The sequence below is a fragment of the Narcine bancroftii genome, chromosome 5 (assembly GCF_036971445.1).
Source record: "Narcine bancroftii isolate sNarBan1 chromosome 5, sNarBan1.hap1, whole genome shotgun sequence".
Classification (NCBI taxonomy): domain Eukaryota; kingdom Metazoa; phylum Chordata; class Chondrichthyes; order Torpediniformes; family Narcinidae; genus Narcine; species Narcine bancroftii.
In genome coordinates, this window is record NC_091473.1 from 231,452,207 (window position 1) to 231,474,142 (window position 21,936).

At 42.2% G+C, this 21,936-nt stretch overlaps 1 protein-coding gene across 7 annotated transcripts in view; it reads right to left on the reverse strand.

Annotated features, from left to right (window-relative positions):
• LOC138765025 (synaptotagmin-B) overlaps positions 1–21,936 on the reverse strand; it is a 228,141-nt gene that overhangs the window by 143,938 nt on the left and 62,267 nt on the right. Inside the window, exon 1 of one of the 7 annotated variants that reach the window (XM_069941659.1) lies at positions 290–334. The exons of the other annotated variants lie outside the window; for them this stretch is intronic. The gene's annotated coding sequence lies outside the window, so the exon portion shown is untranslated. Of the gene's footprint in view, positions 1–289; positions 335–21,936 lie in introns of those variants that run through there. 7 annotated transcript variants of the gene reach the window in all.

The window sequence follows — 21,936 nt, forward strand, 5'->3', positions numbered from 1 at the left end:
GACTTGTTCCTAGCAAGGGATTAAACCAGACTGTGACTGCCTGGTTAACTGAGTAGCCACATAAATTTAACTATTTTTAAAATCCATTTGCCGATCCATCAGAGAATGATAAAGCAAGAGACATTCATCAACCGAAGACGTACATCTTTTAACAACAAATTGCTCAGTTTCCGGGCTGTTAATAATGAAAATACTGTGTTTCATTCTGACATAAATAAAGTTGGTGTTGAGTGAAATTTAAAACATTTTTTTTTAGTAAAGCAGGAAATAAGCAATGAAATACCCTTACCACTTATGTAATAATATTAACTGGTAGCTTCCTTCAGAAGTTTGATAATCAGTCCTTTTGCAATCGGTTGCTTCCTGCAGTCCCCTTTCTCATGTCCAATTCAGTTGTCTATTAAGCACTACCCGCAATAGTACTCATGCGGCTCTCTGCCTTCCTGCTTGCGATGCTGCTCACACAGCCCTGCATGCAGAGATGACAGGCGTGGACGCACATTCAAGGGCATTCCCCAGGAATCAATATGCAAATCCCTCCCTCGAGATTGGCTCTGCTACACATAGACTTGTGTGCGAACTTCAGCTATAAATCAAATATGATATCCAAGCATAAATACAAAAGAACTAAACTCTAGTTCTTAAATACTGAAGTTTTAATAAGGTGTTTTATTACATGACCAGAAGAATTCGATCAATGCCTTTGAAAATAAAGGCATTCACTCCCTTGATAATGTAAAAAATACCTTTCATTAAGATTAAACTCTTGAATACAAAGTACAAGAATGCTACCAAATTATGTAGACGCTTTTGTTTTAGGAGCTGCATTAATTCCTTCAATTCATATATTAATCATTTCATTTAAACAGCTCACATTCTCATTTGTGATTAAGTTTGCAGGTTAGCAATACCTTCCTTCTCTCTCTTTGTGCAATAGGACCTTTTACTCCTCGATTACCAACTGGCTCAGATATTGCCAATGGATAGATCATAAAATGCCTTTTGTTTTTAAATGGTCGTAAAATACTAAGGTGCAATCTATCTCCAATTACATGGAAACAAAGGAATGCAAGAGCAAGACTGGGTCATTCAGCCCTTTGTTGTCTACTCTGCTATTTTCATAAAATCCCTGCTGGTCCTCTGTCAGAATAACATATTCCCACTCTCTCTCTCTCTTTGAACCTCTTGATGTTCTGTATCCATCACCTTATTAAACATATTCTGCAACTTGCACTCCCTGGAAGAGAATTCCTCAGGTTCATTACCATTATCTCAGTCTTCTGTCTTGCCCCATACTTTGAGATTGTGATCCTTGTTTCTAGACCTTCCCTGCATCTAGAATGTTGAGCCCCGATGTATTTTGTATGCTTCAATTAAATCTCTCTCTTTTCTCAATGAGTGAATACAGGCCTAATGGATCCAATCCCTACACCTTTCAGGTCCTGTCACCACAGGAATTAGTCTGGTGTACTTCCATTGAATTGCCTCCAGGAAAGGAATATGTTTTCTTGCGTAAGGACACCAAATCAGCACACAATGTTCCAGGTGCAGTCTCACTAAATCCCAGTATAATTGCACCTGAAGCCTCTCACAACAAGAGGGAATATTCTATTTGAACCACAAAAGTCTGCAGACATTCGTTATCTTAGTAAAAACACACAGAAATGCTGGAGGTACTCAGCCAATCTTGGAGCGTCTATAGGAGGTAAATATATATTACTGACCTTTCAGACTTGAACCCTTCTTCAAGGTATAACCAAAGAACAGGAAAGTGTTAGAATAAAGACTGAACAATGGCAGAGAGAGGAGTCCAGACCATCAAAGGTTATTAATTGGATGTAACATGATACTTGATTTTGGCTCTGTGAAAGGAGTCAGAGGGAAAAGAGAAGAGGAACGAAGGGAGACAAAGCTGGAGGAAAGACATAGAATTGAAACTGGAGGTCGATGTTGATGCCATCCAGTTGGAGGATGCCCAGATGGATGTTGTTCCTCCAATTTGTGGGTGGAATCAGTCTGGCACTGCAGGAGACCATGGACAGATATGTCAGCAAGGGCATGAGATGGGGAAATAAAATGAGTGGCTACTGGGAGATCCACACTATTGCAGCAAGCAGAGCCAAGGTGCTCAACAAAGCGATCTCCCAGTCTGCATCCAATTTTTCCGATATAGAGGAGACCACAACAGGAGTGATGGATAAAGAAGATAACCCCTGCAGATTTACAAGGGAAGGACTCTTTGGGGCCCCGAATAGTGATGAAGGAGAACAAGTGGGTGCAAGTGGAGCATCTCTTGTGGTCACAGAGGTATGTGCTGAGGGGACAATTGGTGGGGAAGGAGGAATGGAGGGAGTAGCCCCTGCAGAAGAAAGAGAGGGGACTATGTATCTTGTGGTGGGATCACATAGTATAGACTTTCATGACAACTTTTCCAAATCTATTACCACTTGCTCATCTTTTTTTTTTCTTTTTCTGACCAAAGTGGATAATTACACATTTGTCTGTTATTTTGCATCCACTATATATTTCACCTTGAAGTTTCTTTGCATCTTTCTCAAAATTCACAATTCCACCCAGTGTCATATCATTCATAATTTTTTTTTAAATTGTATTGTGTTCCTTCATCAAAAGCATTGGTATGAACTGTGAATGGTTGGTGCCCAAGCACTGATCACTGTGTTTCTCTACTGATTGTCACCTGCAACACTAAGAAAGAGCCATCGCCATTTTCTGTATGTCAACAAATTCTCAGTGCTCCAACCCCATGGGGATAAATTTTATACAATAAGCTCTTATGTGGGACTTTATCGAATGGAGATTCCATAAATGCGGATGTACCAAATTCAATGGTTCTCCTTGATACCTTCTATCAGTTACATCCACAAAATATTCCAAAAGTTTGGCCAGATATAATTTATAATAAATCCATGCTAACTTTGTGTAATTCCAAAATATAACTTCTAAGTGCATTGTTCCATTGTTTATAATACTCAAAGATTTCTTTCACCACTGCAAAGGTGCGTATTCTGTGTTCTCTATCCTATTTTTAAAATGGTTAGATGCCATTTGCCATCGTCCTATCTGCAGCTACCACAATTTTGGAAGGTAATGATCATCCACGTTTCCATGTCTTGTAAAAACTCTGGAATGCAGATTATCAGGCTTGGGGGATTTATCAGATTACAGATGCATTCATTTTTTCCATCAATATTTTATGTTGGTATTCTACCTTTGCTACAGACTCAGGAAATGCATTGGAAAATGAAGAACTGTTACAAATATGAATAAAAAAGAGAAATGTACCAGATGATGTTTATACTGATTTAAAAAATTATATAATGTTTCCGTTCTGATGCCAAGATCCTGCTGAATACTTCAAAGAACTAAGTCTGCTTTCATTAGTACAGCAGGAAGCAGTATTTGATCTGTATGCTGATCCAACAATCTTCACAGATACAACAACATACACATTAATGCAAAACTCGTTAACCTAGATATTCATTTAGATTAATAACTACATAGAAAATCTAACATAAATGCAGATCAAATTTTAGAAAACAGTTTAGGTAGTTTGCATGAATTATTATAATATCACATTCAGTGGATAATATTCATAGTTTTACTGTTAATACCATGGAAGTCAAATATATTTTGCAAGTTGATCAAGGAATTTTTTTTTTTTTTAAAAACAGAAAATTATGCTGATTCTCTCAGAGAGAGATTTCAGTAACACTAAGCAGCTCCAAATCTTGCTTTTGGGACTTTCCTTCAAAGGAATGCCAAAAACCTTAAAAATGCAGTTTTCCAGAAATATTTTTCTAAACTTAATTGGAAATCCTATAATATGTGTGCATTGAGAAATTGGCCGATACATTCCATCTATCTTGTCTGAGAGAATTGGATTTACTGTTTTCTTTGAGAATTCGACTGACGAGCTGACATGTTGAGGTGTTCAGGCCAGGGCAGTACTGTCAGTTAACATGGATGTCACATCTAAGAAATGCATTGATGCATGGGCAAATGTTGTGGGCCACACTTGCAGAAACTTAATCCATGGAATATCATAGTGGGAGGCAATGTCCAAAAGCACTCTCTGGGATAAAAATGCCCCACTCACCTTGTTAGTTCTTTACCTTGGGCTGCTGGACCAACCCCCTTCATTACATTGGAACTTAATCTGATCATTATTCTGACCAAACAGTCCAGACCTTCTATACACCGTTGACAATTGTATCACTTGCCCCAACCAATGAGGTCCTTAGTTCCTAATTCTCCTCAAATAATGGATGAAACATCTTCATCCTACTCAAACCAATCTTCAACATTTCATCTTCATTATCGAACAATGATTGGCTACCTCTCAACTTACTTTAATTCAATCCAGAGTAGGGGAGTTAACAGAGAAAAGAGATTGAAAATCATTAAATGATATTTGGGTCCATTCAAATTTTATGGAACTGGCTCTCATAACTACATGCTTTAATTGTGAAGTGGGTCAGAATCTTTCCTGTGCTGGAGAATTTCTAGGCCAAGCAATCAGTGTGACCCACACCAACCCTAAAGATTCACCAGTGTGCTCTACCTGCTGAAACTTGATATAAAATAAATAAAATATTTATTTATACAGCACTCTCCAAAAAAATTCAATTCCCCAAAAGCGCATCTTTATCTGTGGGGATAAATTGAAATATGATTAGTGCACTCGAGGAAAAAGTGGCAGCCAATTCACACCATTAATTATTCAGGCAATGATTAGTCAATGGTGGGGTGAGTGGCAGGGAGTGCAATTGGTCCTTTCCAGAGATTCATGTTGATTTCTAGCTAATTTATGTCCCATTTTCTTTTTCGTTGATTCCATGCAGAAGGAAATTTTGCCCAATGTAAAAATGATTCACTCCAAGCCACATTTGCCCACTACCAATAACCAACAGTACTTTATTCTGATCTGTTAGATGTATTTATTTTCTCATTTATGAAGTACCACAAGGAAGGAAGACAAGGCTTCTGTTAATGTGGCTTCCTTGCAGACCAGTTCTTTCATAACCATGTACAGGGCCACTAGGGAGCAAAATATAGAAACTCAATATTGAGTAATTATATGCATTCGACGTCTACACCACCACTCACCAATTCAAAACAAGTAGCGTAGCAGTTAGCACAACACTGTTACACCACCAGTGACCCAGATCTGGCGCTGTTTGTATGCTCTCCCCGTGTCTGCATGGGTTTCCTCTCACTCTTTAAAACGTATGGGGGACGTAGGTTATTTAGTGTATTTGGGCGGCACGGGCTCATGTGATGGAATGGCCTGTTACCATGCTCTCTGCCTAAATGTATTATTATTAATAATAATTAATTAAAATTTTTGTTTATTTTATAAAAATATTTGTAGAATTCAAAATCAAAATATTTGTACCTATGAAAGAAGTAAATTCCAGGTGATTAAAAAAATGCCATAACTGATATTCCTGACAGAATTAAATTTAATCCACTTGCTGGGATAAAAATCATGAGAATTTTATCATACATAGTTCATATGTTTCCTCAAGGATGTACAAATAATATTGCTATTTAATGAATTCTTCAAATGTGAATGCAATTTATACAAGGTCTTAAATAAATATCAAAATCTTGGAAGTTGCCTTTACACATGATTGCCTCTAATGGTCAATTAATTGATAACTGCACATCATCAATGTCATTTTTAAATATCTTGGTTCTTCCATTTGGATATTGAACAATACCTGAGGCTCATGAAAATGAAAGAACCTTTGCAGGGAATTCAGTTATGAACTGGGTGTTGAGGTGTATGGGAGGAGGATCTGCTGCTATTGAGTAGTGGGTTCTGTCTATCAGTCAGATTTGTTGGGCTGGATGAACACACAAAGAATTTGCAGACATTTCAGGGGTATGAGTGGTTTGTGCTGGGTATGTTTGGTCATGGGTAGATGTGGAGCTCCTGATGGTGTAGGATGAATGATGTAAAGTGGTCAGTGGTGAGGTAAGGTCTGAGGAACTCGTGCCTGCAAGAGTTGAGTCAGATGATCGGGAAGGGCTAGGAACACCTGATTAGTTTGTATGTAAGGTCAGGTAATCGATACATGGCATCGTGTTGTTAGTCTGGAAGTGGCTGAGGGTCTATTCCACAGGAGTATGAGATTGGAAGCCTGAAGCAATGTTGATAAGTAAATAACGTGAAGGGATCTGTCTGAGTTGGGTTCTCAGCATTGAACTAGGTCTTGTTCAGTGAGATCCCTTTAAATTATGAATTTGAAACACAATAAAAACTGTTTAGATTCTGAATGACCAACAACTGATTTTCTTTGGATCAACGTGACCTAATTTTCCCAGTAATGCTCTAAATTAAATTTGCACTGGGAATAACATCTAACAGATCATTCTAACTTATGTTAGAATGATTCATATCAGGAAGAGCATGGTCATATTTCCAGAGTCAATTGGAGTTGGAAAACATAATAACTTTTCACACCAGAAGCAGTGATTTTTCACTCATCTATTCATGGGAAGGGCCACAATTCACATCCAGGTAAATATTTATTTGTAAATGACAAACCAATCATCCTTCGCATTTCTTTTTTTTTTTTTATTTATTTATTTTTTTTTACACACCATAAATCACATTAGCATTTCTTGAAGTAAGCCAGACAACATGGGACAATGCTGATGTCTTCACTAACCTGTGTTTCCATAGGAACAAAGCCAGACCAAAACTGAAATGAGAAACTTCCTGCTGTTTGACCTGCTACCTTCTCACATATAATACAATTTTAGAATGGCCTTCAAATCCAAGTACTAAGGTCTCTTGCTGGAAACAAGCAGGAACCTCGTTACTTTGATTTAAAAAAAATTGAATATCAAACGAGGGATTGGGAAGTAACTTTGACTTGAAAATGATACGTGCTTATTCAATACATCTTAGCAGTCGCAATATTCTTGCTGATAATAGATCATGTGAGACCCATCTTATCCTGACAACAAATGACCTGGCCAAAAACTTTAATAACAATGTCACCACTGATTTAGTGGTGCTCGACTTCTCCAAAGCATTCAACGTCATTCCCCACCAAAGATTACTTAAGAAGCTTGACCACTATGGTATTCGCTCCAACACTAAAAGATGGATTTCTAGTTTCTTGACAAAACATTAATGGAAAAAGCACTGAATGGCACCCAGTATTAAGAGTTACACCCCAGAACAGTGTTAGGCCCACATTTGTTTTTACTCTACATCAACAGCATTCAGGGAAAAGTCCACAAACACCACTAGACTATTCACGGATGACTGTTTAGTATTACATCCAATTAAGTCAACTGATGAGGAGGATGGACTCCAAAAAGATTTTGATAGCATGGTAGAATGGTCCAAAAATGGGGCATGCAGTTTAATCCTTGCAAATGCGAAACCATGCGTGTCACCTGGAAGAGAAAACCAGGCAAAATATCCTTGGTGAATCAAACAGACCAAATACCTTGGCATCAAAATCCAGAATGACCTGCGTTGGAATGATCAGACACAGCATACAATGGTAAGCCAACAGGGATCCTACATTTTCTGAGACACAAATTCCATCATTGTTCAACTTTTGTCAAGGAGAAGTTGTACCTCACCCTCGTCAGACCACATTTGGAATGTGCAGTAGATGCATTGGACCCATACACAAACAAAAACACTACTACCATTGAACGAGTCCAGAGTTAGGCAGCCCAACTTGTCACAAATACAAATGGAAGAGAAGCAAATTTTACAAAGCTCTTGGATTCATCAAAGTGGAGCTCTCTCCAAGATAGACGTGAAACGCACCACCTGTCCTGTTTTTACAAAATGTTAAACTGTCAGCTGGATATAAATCCTACACCAAACCCAAGCCTGCTCGGAGCAGACAAGACCATACAACCCAATTTGTCGTGCCATCTTCCAAGACAAATATGAACAGCAATTTCTTCTTCCCCTGCATGATTGAATCATACTCACACAACCAGACCAATCAAATATAAGACAGTTCTTCTTCAAAAATCTCCTCCTTACGCACTCCCTCCCTCACCTCCAGTTTAAATTCCATACGGAATAGTTTGGAGGATCAAGAACCAAGATACCAGTATCATCCACAGACACTAAACAAATCAGACAAACCAGCATCAAAATTAAAAGATTTCCTCACAAGAGACCAGGTTTTTTTTTGCAGTAGTGAGAGGGAGTAAAGATGATAGATAGAAGTGTAGAATAGATTTAATTATTTTTTTTCTGTGTTTTCAGAAATAGAGTAAAACCCCTGATATCTGGCACCTATGGGGATAGGTTAGATACTGGATAAGTGAATTTTCCGGTTGCTTGAGATTGGATGTTGGATGATTGTGAATTAATGGCAAGGCGTGCCAATTTTAAACTTCCATATTTTTTATCTGTTTATTTATTTTTAATTTTTTTTTTAAATTTTCACACTATGAACCATACTGACGAAAATACATAGACATTTTTCTCTTGAGTATACACAGTGTCTGTTTATTTTATGTGATTTTTTTGCTGGTTGCTTGAATTCGGAATAACAGGGATTTCACTGTAAAAGCCCCTGACTGCTTTCTGAATCCCAGTCTCTGTTTGAAGGAACTCTGCCACTCTCCTCTGTACACTGGCCTGAAATATTTATTTCTCACTCATTCACCAGGCTTTCATAGCACTGGAAATACATGGGCAGGCAGGTTACTAGATCAATGCAGTGGGTGTAGGTGTATGCCTAATGGTATCTGCTGAATGTTTTAATAGCTTCCTCCACTACCCATCTAATTGATGCTGAAGATAAAAAATGTTCCTTGCACTTTGGCTCCAAATGGGGCATAAATGTAAAGGAAACTTGTGGATCAGGTATATCCAAAATTAGCTGCAGAGTTTAATGAGGGGATACTAGATAGGAAAGTGTTAGGCTTATTACTGGTGGAATATAATTGAAAAGCTAAAAAAAAATAGTGGTATTGAATATTTGTAGAACTTCGGTAAAATGGTACCCAACTGCTCCACAACCAAATCAATTTTCTTTCTGATATGAAAGCTCAGGCAGGTTCTGTAAAGAGTGGGCAATCTTTAACACTGGACAACCTCAAAATCTTGAATGTCAGAAGAAATCAGAAATAATTGATTTATTTTATTGTATCTTTTTAAATATATATATATATTTACAAGTAAAAGAACTGAAGCAAGATCCTAACAAAATAAATTATTGACTGAAGGTACAAATGACTGTTTTGGAGTAGCAGTGAGAAAAGTATGAAACTTGTTTCATCAAAATAATGTAGCTGGTTGTTTATTTTTCCTGAAGAGAGAAACTGAAGCAGATTTATGAAGCTCAAAAGTACAGCCTTTTATTCTTCCTGTCAATATTTTCCATTACTGTAAGTAGAAAATAGCAAGTCAGTGGAACCTTAAGTCTAAGTAAGCAACATTAATTGAATTAGTTTCTTCAAATGGCAATGATTTAAACCATGGACAATAAATCCTAAGGTTGGATGAAACACTTTATTGTTTTTGAATGCAAAATATCATTAGTTTCTGTTAAAGACAAGAAATAATGTGTTTCTGGGTTAACCTGTGGTGAAAGACTCTGACAGTTAAAACATTGATTCTGTTCTTCAGAATAAAATTCTGTCCTTGTAATGTCACAAGTTCGAAAGGAAGGACATTTGTTCAATAAGTTATTTAGCAAATGCAAAGTATAATGAAATATTGGACCAATGTTTACCAATGAAATAACATAGCAGATGTGATAATGTCACCACCAGTAGGAAATAATATTTCAAGAGCATCCATCTAGACTACAAGCTTGTCAAAAATAATTGGTTGTTTAGTTTGCTTTCTTAATATATTTTGCATTGAATCTTTGCTAGAAGAAGTTTTACTTTAATTAATGCAAAGTGTTTTTTAAAACATTGATTTATTATTAAGTATGAATCTTTCATTATAAAATAAATTCTGTGCTGAAAATCACAGGTAACGGTTGCCCCGGGAAACGAGTAAGGGCCTAACGATGTCCACGTGAATGTGGCTGAACCGTTCCTGGACGTACTCAAACTCCTGTACGGGCACCTTGGTGTGCCTGTGCACCTTGGATATCTGGCAATGGGTACATGTTCTGGCCCAGCCCGCGATCTACTTCCGCAGCCCATGCCACATGAACTATTGTGCCACCATCTGGACTGTGGACCTGATGGTTGGATGTGAAAGGTCGTGGATGGGAAGGAAGACCTGCCTGCACCACTGCTGCGGAACAACTGGCCGTAGGGTGCCCAAGAAGATATCGCACAGGATGGTGCCTTCGCCACTCGGAGTCGGGAGGTCTTGGAACCGCAGGCCGGTGATGGCAATCTTGAAGGCCCTCGTCTCCTCATCAGCTTCCTGGTCCCAGGCAAGCTGGTCGAAGTCGAGGCCGGGCATCAGCACGCAGATGGCCGGTCACGAGAGTGCATTGGCGATCACATTGACCTTCCCTGCCTTGTGCCGAATGTTGGTGGTAAACTCTGACACAAAGGAGAGGTGACGGTGCTGGCGGGCCGACCAGGGATCCTTTGCCATTGCGACCACCTGGGTGAGAGGTTTGTGGTCGGTGAAGATGGTAAAAGTCCTCCCCTCAAAAAAATAGCGGAAATGCCGCACTGCCAGGTACATGCCCAGAAACGTAGTCGAAGGCACTATACTTGCGTTCCGGCGGGCAGAGCAGGCGGCTGAAGAATGCCAGCGGCTTCCAATGCCAATTCACTTGCTGCTCCAGGATGGCACTGATGGTTGTGGCAGAGGCATCAACAGAAAGTGCCATATGCAGGTCAATGTGCAGGTGGGCGAGCATGGCGGCCTTTGCAAGGGCATCCTTGGTGGCCTCTAATGCGGTGCCGGCTTCTGGGTTCCAAGCGAGCATCTTGTGCTTGGCTGCGATGAGGTAGTGTTGGACAAAATCTGGCTGCGATGAAACTGGGCCTCCGGGTGGACGAACCAGGTCTCCGGGTCCTGAACCCAGAGTTCAGGCAGTTTCACGGCTATAGCGCTGATTCCAGGCTCACTCATGATGGGTTCAAAGACGTTTGAACCAGTTGGGGGCACCAATTGTAGCGACGGGTGATGAATGCAGCTCCCGGATGAAGCGGTTGTAAAAGTTGAACATAACCACAAACTCCTACAGCCCCTTGAAACTGTTCGGGCGTGGGAACTCCCTGATGGCGGCAACCTTCACAGCGGCAGGCGTGGCTCCTTTGGCTATGATGTTATGGCCCAGGAACTGCATGGACTCTTTCCTGAACTGGCACTTGGCCGGGTGATGGTAAGGTTGAAGTCAGCCAGCCAGGAGAAAGTGGCACATAGGTGGGCCTTGTGTTGCGCCTAGTCCTTACTGGTGACAAGGATGTCGTCCAAATAAATAAAGATGAAATCCAAGTCCCTGCCCACCGAGTCCATGAGGAGCTGAAAGGTCTGAGCGACGTTCTTGAGCCCGAATGGCATGTGCAGGAATTCAAACAGGCCAAAGGGGGTGATGATGGCCGTCTTGGGTATGCCCTCAGGGTGCATCGGGATCTGGTGATATCCGTGCATCAGGTCAACCTTGGAGAAGACCCTCGTGCTGTGCAGGTTGGCCGTAAAGTCCTGGATGTGAGGGATGGGGTAATGGTCAGGAATGGTTGCCTCATTGAGCTGTCAATGGTCTCCGCAGGCACGCCAGCCGCCAGAGGCTTTCAGGACCAGGTGGAGTGGTGAGGCCCACAGGCTGTCAGACTGCCGAATGATCTCCAGCTCCAACAGGTGTGAAAACTCCTCCTTCGCTACCTGGAGCTTATCAGGCGAGAGCCGGCGTGCCTTGGCATGAACCGGCAGGCCCTGGGTGGGGATGTTGTGGAACACCCCATGGTGCGGAGAAGCAGTGGAGAACTGTGGCTTGAGGAGTGTCGGGAACTCATCCAGGATATGCTGGAACTCAGCTCTAGGTGTGGTGATCATGGCCACCTGTGGTTGCTCCGAGTGGGAGGCGTCGAGGTGAATGGCCTGGAAGGTATGGGCATCCACCAGGCATCTACCTTGAATGTCCACCAGAAGCCCATGTGCGAGGAGGAAGTCTGCACCCAAGATGGCAGTCAGGAGGGACGAGACGGTGAACTGCCACACGAAATTCTGTTGGCCGATCTGGAAGTGGACTGTTTTGTCTCCATACGTCTGGATTGCCATTGCATTGGTCACATGGAGGGGAGGTCCACGAGGTCAGTTCCTGGATTCAATGGCCGTGGTGGGTATGATGCTGATCTGGGCTCCAGTGTCAACGAGGAACCTGAGTCCCGCAGGTAGAGAAGGCTGTGTCCTTGGACAGCTGCCACAGCCATTAACAGTGGCCAGCCTGGTCGTTTCCCTGGAACGAGAAGGGCTGATGACACTTCCGAACCTTGTCTCCCCAGCGCTGGTGGTAGAAACGGAGGCCTGAAGCAGATGCTGTGGCCTTGGTTATGCTCTTGGGGGGCCCTGCATGGGCCGGGTTCTCTATCGCAGCACTAGGGGTGGGCTTGGCATGGTCGTACCCGTGCCTCGTGACCTGCTGGACCAATGAGCCTTCCGAGAATCATGCGAGCCATAGCTCTTGGGCCTTCTGGGTGACCTTCCTCGGGTCAGTGAAGCTCTCCTGGACCAGCAGTGGGCAGATGTCCCCAGGCATATGTTCGAGGAAGATGCGCTCGAAAAGTGGGCAATTGGTGTGCTCACCCATGAGCATGAGCATCTCGTCCATCAGTTCCATCAGGGTCCTGTCCCCCAGGGCATCGTGGTGCAGCACCAGAGTGGCACGCTGGTGACTGGATAGTCTGAGGGACCCAGTAAGCATTCGCTTGATGGTCTTGTACTTGTCCTCGGCAGGTGGGTGCTAAACAAGGTGCAGCACGCATCTGGTGGTGGCCTGGTCCAGGGCCACGAACACTTGGTAGAATTTGGTCGTGTTGGACGAAATCTGGCGGAGATGAAACTGGGCCTCCAGGTGGACGAACCAGGTCTCCGGCTCCTGAACCCAGAATTCAGGCAGTTTCACGGCTATAGCGCTGATCCCAGGCTCACTCATGATGGGTTCAAAGACGTTTGAACCAGTTGGGGGCACCAATTGTAGCGACAGCTACACTGCTTCTGCAATAACACACGCAACCAGACGGCTTGAGCTCAGTGAGCAGACAAGTTTATTGCAGGCTATTGGGCTGCACTTATACTCCCAGCCCGGACCCGGCTGAGAACCGCGCTGGAGGACGCTGATGTCATCCGGGCGTCACGTGGTCTCCCAGCGCGAGCTGGAAGGATGGGAAAACCCCGACAGCGCCATTTTGGCCAGCTGCCCCGCCGCATGGCTTATAAGCGGGGCTGTTTCGCCTGCCTTGTGGTGAGCCGCCACAGTCCTATATTTTTTATAAATAAAAATAATTACGTATAAACACAGGGTACTGTATTAAGAGACACAATTTCACTCCAGGACTATACCAAGGAGTATATGGTTCACTCGTTTGTAAAGGTTTGGTCATACAGGCTTGCCAGTACCCAAATGAGAAAAAAAATGTATATTACAAAGACCGATTTTATAAAAATTGAAGATGGCAAAGGTTAAAGAGCAAGATTCTGCCACAGAATTCTGTATTATATTTCCAGTCAATACTTTCAAGGGTTAAATGAATGCTGCACTTCACTTTGGTGAAGGTAGTTTTGCAATGATGTCTGCTTTGTCATTACAGTGATATAACCGTAACTCTAACCCAACTTATCCCTCATCTTTCCAGGGAATTTATTATTGCTCATGATCATTGGCTGTGTTATGTGCTAGAGATGAACTACAGAAAAATGAGTGACTGGTTATGGTTCCACTCATCCAGAGTGAGATAAGCAGTGTTTTTTTTAGACATACAGCACGACAACAGGCCCTTCCAGTCCATGAGTCCATGCCCGCCAAATACCCAACAATCCCCCTATACTTTTGAAGGGTGGAGGAAACCCACACAGACATGGGAGAGCATACAACTCTTTACAGACAGCGTGGGAATCGAACCCAGGTTGCTGGTGCTGCAATAGCATTGCACTAAACCAACAAGGTCGGGTCAGATACAGCAATGAGCTCTCTGAACCCTTCTCCATTAACAATGGCATGAAGCAAGGCTGCGTTCTCGCACCAACCCTCTTTTCAATCTTCTTCAGCATGATGCTGAAACAAGCCATGAAAGACCTCAACAATGAAGACGCTGTTTACATCCGGTACCGCACGGATGGCAGTCTCTTCAATCTGAGGCGCCTGCAAGCTCACACCAAGACACAAGAGCAACTTGTCCGTGAAGTACTCTTTGCAGATGATGCCGCTTTAGTTGCCCATTCAGAGCCAGCTCTTCAGCGTTTGACGTCCTGTTTTGCGGAAACTGCCAAAATGTTTGGCCTGGAAGTCAGCCTGAAGAAAACTGAGGTCCTCCATCAGCCAGCTCCCCACCATGACTACCAGCCCCCCCACATCTCCATCGGGCACACAAAACTCAAAACGGTCAACCAGTTTACCTATCTCGGCTGCACCATTTCATCGGATGCAAGGATCGACAACGAGATAGACAACAGACTCGCCAAGGCAAATAGCGCCTTTGGAAGACTACACAAAAGAGTCTGGAAAAACAACCAATTGAAAAACCTCACAAAGATTAGCGTACACAGAGCCGTTGTCATACCCACACTCCTGTTCAGCTCCGAATCATGGGTCCTCTACTGGCATCACCTTCGGCTCCTAGAACGCTTCCACCAGCATTGCCTTCGCTCCATCCTCAACATTCATTGGAGCGACTTCATCTCCAACATCGAAGTACTCGAGATGGCAAAGGCCGAAAACATCTAATCCACGCTGCTGAAGATCCAACTGCGCTGGGTAGGTCACGTCTCCAGAATGGAGGACCATCACCTTCCCAAGATCGTGTTATATGGTGAGCTCTCCACTGGCCACCGAGACAGAGGTGCACCAAAGAAGAGGTACAAGGACTGCCTAAAGAAATCTCTTGGTGCCTGCCTCATTGACCACCGCCAGTGGGTTGATATCGCCTCAAACCGTGCATCTTGGCGTCTCACAGTTCGGCGGGCAGCAACCTTCTTTGGAGAAGACCACAGAGCCCACCTCACTGACAAAAGACAAAGGAGAAAAAACCCAACACCCAACCCCAACCAACCAATTTTCCCTTGCAACCGCTGCAACCGTGTCTGCCTGTCCCGCATCAGACTTGTCAGCCACAAACGAGCCTGCAGCTGACGTGGACATTACCCCTGCATTAATCTTCGTCCGCAAAGCCAAGCCAAAGAGAAGAGAACCGTTATGCTAGCCATGCTTCTGTGGTGTCTGATTTGGAAATTTTACTTCTTTGCATGATTTAATCTTAACTGACTAGAACAGATAAGAGTTAAGCAATGATTCATTTTTTAATATTCTATTTTTCAATTTTAAATTACAATATTTTCTTCTCAATATTTGTTTTTTTTTAATCTGGATCTGAATGGATTCTTCAATACTTCTTAATTAGTTGACCAATGACACAAGTCTATCATGAGCGTAGAGTAAGTGCACTGATCATATACTTTATTTTCTCAATTACTCTAATATGCTGTCTTGGAACCATCATTATCCACCAGACATCACGTGACCTGGAAACATAAGGCATGTTCTGCAATGCAGTTGCACTGAACTATACGTTCAATTTATGGATTGGAAATAGTGTAATTGCCAACATCAAAAACTTAAAGAGAAAGAGCGACTTGTTACAGATTGTCCAATCCAAATTTAATTAAAGCTATCCAGAATTATTTTAGACTCAGTATTAATCATCGGCATGCTTTCCAGCTTGGACCCTTGCATAATCAACCAAATATTCTCTTACTAAACTCCTTCAATCAATACTGCTGAAATAAATAACCTGGTGAATTGATTGCTGCATTTCCTTCATTAAAACAGCAACTTGCTGTCAAACATGCTTCTTTAGATAAGGTTGAGGAGATGGGTCCAATATTGAGAATAACTAGAACGAGGAGGTACATTTAAAAAATAAATAATGGGGAATCTTTTTTCCTCAAAGGATGCAGACTTTAGAATTTTCTATCACAATGTAGGCTATCGTTCAATATATTCCAGGATGAGAGAGAGATTTATGATTGAGAAAGGAAATCAAGGTTTATGAAGTCCTATCCAAAGCATGGAATTCAGGTCAACTTTAGATTACTTGCACTGTTGCAGAACGGTGAAGTCAGCACAAGGACCCAAGAGGGCTACACTTCCCACTTCCTGTATTCATTGGCTGTAACTTGCTTTGGGATATCCCAAGTGTCTTTTTTTCTTCTCCCACAAACAGCAATACTTCTGTGAGAAACAGAAGTACCTTCACAGAATTTGCTCGAGACAAAAATTGAGAACAAAGAACATTTATTATACAACAATGCAAAGTTAGGTGCTTCCCCTTACCCTGGGAATACACACATACACTGGGGCTCACCCAACTTTTATACAGTTGATATCAGTATAGAAGTACCCTCCCCCTTACATTCTTCTGCCTCCTGGATGAGTTTGGCATTAGGCAATCCTGTCTGCCTATGTGCTGTTTCTGTGAACTTGGAGGACCAGGGGGTATCCTGTTGGTGTCCCATCATGTCATTGTCCTTATTGACAAACCTGCCTTTGTTCTAATTCACACCTTCAGGGCTACACTTATATGCAGAACTTGCTAATTCTGTCTAAGGCTAGAAGACCCTTATCTTATCCAAACTAACTTTACTTCCTACATTCTATTATCTGTTATCTATCCTTATCTTATTCATACTGGCTTTATTTATTACACATATATCTATACTAGTTTCCTCATTTTCATATTTTTATATCAGTTTTACTTATCTCTCACACTTCTGCAGAATGGAACCAATTTTGACAAATAGAACCGGCTTTAATGGTCTCAATTCAACAAATATATCACGAGTCAATTTTGAATCTTGATGAGATTTTCTCAAACCGGAGTTTGAGTTACAAGAGTAATGTTTATGTTAAAAATTCTTTGTTTACAATTTTTTGATGTTTTGAAAGGCAAGGAAACTGAGTGTTAAATATCTGTTCTCTGCCTGATTAGCCTCAAGTGCTTGCTTTTTTAAAAAATATAGCAGATTTACAATAGGCCAGGGATATGAAACTGATAGACATGATGTATCTTTGGCTATGAATGTGAATGTTCCCTTTTGTGCCTTGGGACTCTTCCAAAGAGCTGCTGGAGAGAAATACAGCATTTTGCGCTTGGCTGCTCACAAAGCTATTGCTGCCTTGTTTTTTTTTAAGGACTTCAAGGTTTCCTTCAACAGGGCCAGCCTGGAGGTAAGATCTGAGCCCATGGCTGGATTTTCACAGGTGTGCGGTGTAATTGACTGCATGCATCTGGCTCTCAGGACAATGCTTATCAGTTTGAAAGGGTTCCGCTCCATTAATGTTCAGGTGGCCTGGAACTGAAGAAGAATTCTATCTGCGCAATTGCCAAATTCTCAGTCAGCTATCCACCACTCTAATGTCTCTACAGATTTAAGGTTGGAGATGAGTGATATTGACTTAAAGTGTGCCTGACAAGCTCAGTCAGAAACTCATGCAATTAGGGCTGGGATGGGGGAGCATGGTTTCACCAAGAAGGCCTGCTTACAAGAAATAATATTCGGCAAGCCATGCTGAAAATGCACAGGAAGTCACAATTAATCAATTGTGCCTCTGCCAGGTTTTATAGAATGGCAGGCTTCACTTTGTCTTCCATAATATTGTGTCTGACAGCACAGAAACAGGCCCTTTGACCCATTATAATCTATGGCCATCATTTAGTATCCATCTACCTTAATCCTTTATCGGTGCTTGGTCCATGGCCTACAGTGCCTTAATGATTCAATTTCTCACTCAATTGCTTCTTAAATGCTGCAAGTGTATGCATCTCTACCACCTTCTCAGGCAGTAAGTTGCAGATGCACCATGTGAAATATCGTGTCTGGATGCATCACTGCTTGGTAGGGGACTGCTCTGCCCGAGACTCAAGAAACTGACTTTTCTTGATCTGATGTTTGCAGGGAAAGCAAGGGGTTTAATCGTAACTTGGGCTGGTAATTTAAACTTCAATTACATGCTAGAAAAGCACATGTGGAGCATGTTCAGGGGATTATTTCTGGTTGCCAGGTGTAGGTTTGGGGGTGAGGTGTGTAATGACACTGTCCCTGCCTCTGCTTTGCCTTTATCTACCCAACCTGTGGCAAACCTGGACTCCTCTATCCAAATTTCTTTCCTATAGCTCTCTCTCTCTTTTCCCTTTCTCCCCTCTGTGTCCTTCACCTCAGTTCTGTATTCACTGAATCAAGCCACTCCCCCCTCTGATGCACCATCAATTACTTGAAAGACTAGAGAAACCAATAGGCTTTTATTCACTCAAAAACACAAGCACATCGATAATGCTCGGTGGTCCTGCACTGAGCTGTAGGGGGCTGTGGACAGTCGCCTTTATACTGGAGCCTGTGAGGAGGGGCCACAGGTAAAACTGGCCAATAGGTGTGCCTGATCAGACAATTATACATAACAATGGTTTACCACAGCCTCCCCTATCAGTTCTCACCTTTTCTCTCTCTCCTGGCCTCTTCTCCAGATCTAGTTGTCTATTGGACTGTACTCCTACCGTCAATTCTTTTATTCGGAAGCTGTCTATTTTTTCCATACATTGAAGAAGGGCTCAGGCCTGAAATCTCAGTTCTATACCTTTATCTCCTATGGACACTGCAAGACCTGCTGAGTTCCTCCAGCATTTCTGTGTTTTTACCAAATTAAATGGCACACTGTGATACTTCTCACTACATCATTATGAACAACATAAGCTGTGGCTTGCTTTGGGTGAAAAAAAAGTATTATATTCAACAAAATAAATCAAAGAAAAACATACTGGAACTATTCAACATGATAGTTGGAGTCTGCGATGAGCAAAATGGACTAAAGGCACACTTCTGAGATATTAACTCTGTTTTTCTCTCCAATTAGCAGCTAGATTATTTCCAGAATTTTCTGCTTTACTTTAGATTTGCAGAGTACGAAGTAGATTTACTCTGAATCATGTACACTGGATCAATTCCCATCAACCCATCCCTGGTCAGGTTGGCTACCTCTAGACTCTCCCATGCCCAGTTCTTTGTGTCTTCCCTGGAGTTCTGTGCTCTTTTCTCCTGTAGAAGGGAAAGCTGGGATCAATGTATGAGAGAAATTAAGGCATCGTATAAATGGTTGGGAAAAATTTGATAAACTTGTCAAGAGAGAAGTGTAAAAAAATGGCAACACTTCCAGTAATGGCAGTGCGGCCACTGGTGTGCACCTAGAAGAGTGGGGAGTGGAGACACAGTGCAGCTCCCCAGGGTCCAACTACCTGGTCCTACTGGTGGCAACCTGTTAAAGGAGCTGACGGTGTTTTAAATTCAAATCTTGAAACTGCGGGATCTGTGCCCAAGATGGTAATGGCCATGCTCTGCAGCGGCCACAAGGGGTTGCAGACTCCGAGGTGGGGGGGTGGGAGTGGACCAGTGCAAGGGACCAGAAATGAGGAGAAAATCCCTTCATTGAGAAGTAGAAGCAGAGAAGATAACCCAACAGGACAGTAACTAAGGCAGCGGTCCAATGAGAGGCTCAGCGGCTGAAGGAACCAAAAGGACAGTGACCACAGTAGCAGACCAGCGAGAGTCTCAGTGGCAGAAGGACCCACACAGGCTGCAGGTGGTCAGTGACTGAGATCGAGGGACCCCACAGGCTGTGGGGTACTGGAGACTGGCTCATAAAGAGTCAGGTTTTGGTATTGGAACCGGCATTCATGAGGGTGCCGAGGGCAAGGAGGGCTCCCAAAGGACCTGATTGTGTTGGAAGTTTGGATCTGGAGCTCGAGTGGCCAATGGATCAAGCAGAAGGCTGTGCCGTTACACAGGCTACAGAAGCACTGGAAGCAAATCTACAGACAGGCAGTGTCTCTAAATGGGTTCTCTTTCTCTCTTACTGTAAGCTAATAGCAACTCTTTGTCTGCCTTACAGCAGTAGGACATTTTGTGGAATATTACATTAACAATGAATGAATCTTGGAAACCTTGGAAGAGCTAGTCAAATAGGGAACTGAATTTGCAGGTGAAGAGGGAACTATGGATTTATGGTGCTAGAGTGAGCGCAAGGACAGATTGAGGGACTTGAAGAAATACCCTATTGGGATATAGATAAATGAGCCACTGGTCTATGTTTTCTGACCTGATAAAGATCATTAAACCACTTGATGCTCTGAATCTAGTGATGGAACACCACTCTCTTACTTCAGAGGTTGCCTCTAGCCACATTTTCTGATTCGTCACTTTTTCAGCATGGGTCCCTGGCTTTCAACCTGTGCAAGCTACGTTCATCTGCACATACGACCAAAAATTTGTTTAAAAATAGATAGAAAAAATATAACATTTATGTGGTTGATGCTGTATTTTACAAACTATAACAGGGATACAGGACATGCAAGAGCCTAAATGTGCAGACTTACCTTGTCAGGCAGCGCCCAGGGTCCATAGGCTGGGCACGGCCATCTTGATTCCTGTGGACATGTTGTGTTCGCGAGAGTTAAGGGTGCAAATTCAATATCTTTAGGATGCTTAACTCTCATGCATGCACCAACCGAACTCCAATATGTGAACGCACCGTGCATGCGCCAACCGAAGACTTGTGCTTGCGGACAGGAAGCAAGATGGCCACGCCCAGCCTGCTGTCCCTGGGACATCAACTAACAAGTACGCACACTTTGGCTCTTACATGCCCCATATCCCTGTTATAGTACCTGAATTGTCTTTCTGAGCCATTACAGCTCCTATTGCATACTCCTGGAAATTTTGGACAGCATTTGTCAGCCTGTATTCCGGATACCATAGAGTGAATACTGAGGCTGAAATGGACTTGCATCTATTCTATCATGTCTACTCATGTGAATTGGTTGTGAAACCCAGATACAATATTTTAATGTAGTGGTTAACTCAGAACCTTCCAAGAAAAAAAATCTTATTAAAGTACTTTTACCTGGACTTTAATTTTTAACTTATATATTTTTAATTAATTTAGATACAGTACTTTAATACACCAATTAACGTAAAACCCCATATATTTTTGGAATGTGGGAGAAACCAGAGCACCTAGAGGAAACCAATGCAGATACGGTGGGTCATGCAAACTCGTTACAGACCGCGCTGGATTCGATCCCAAGAGTGGCGCTGTATAGCATTTCAGGTAACTAAGACACATGATAGTTGCAGAGAAGGAACCCTGGCCACTTAGAATGAGATGAACTAAATCCAAACAGGTAAAATATAAACCTGATAGCTGCTTGGCTCAGACAGCACAGCATTTTGCTGCATCATTTATTTCACAAACCACCCCATTGGAAAAGCTCAACTCTGCTTGCCAAGTTTGTTGGATCATGGAATATTGCTTTTTCTCTTTTAAGATGCGACTGTATATTAAATCAAACAAGTTACACAGTACAGTGGTCTCAGTATGTCAAGCAATATAAAACTGCATTAATAATGATGTTTGGCAGACCAATGGGGAAACAATACAGTATGATCTGGAATTTTTCAGCTGGCTTTTTGCTCCAGATATAACAATGGTTGAAATAATGTTTGACATTATTGCTGAAATCCCACACAAAACAATTTTTTTCCCAGATTTTTATATTTGTGGAACCGTAAGTAACAGAACAAAATGGTAAAAGTCTCAGCTTGTTGCATGTGAATTGATGCAGTAGAAGTTTTTTGATTTTATGAAATCTGGGTCTGCATCTAAAATCCAGGACAAAACAAGTTTCCATTTATTGTCATTCTGACAAAATAGGAAGTGGAGGACAAAAGGAAAGAAT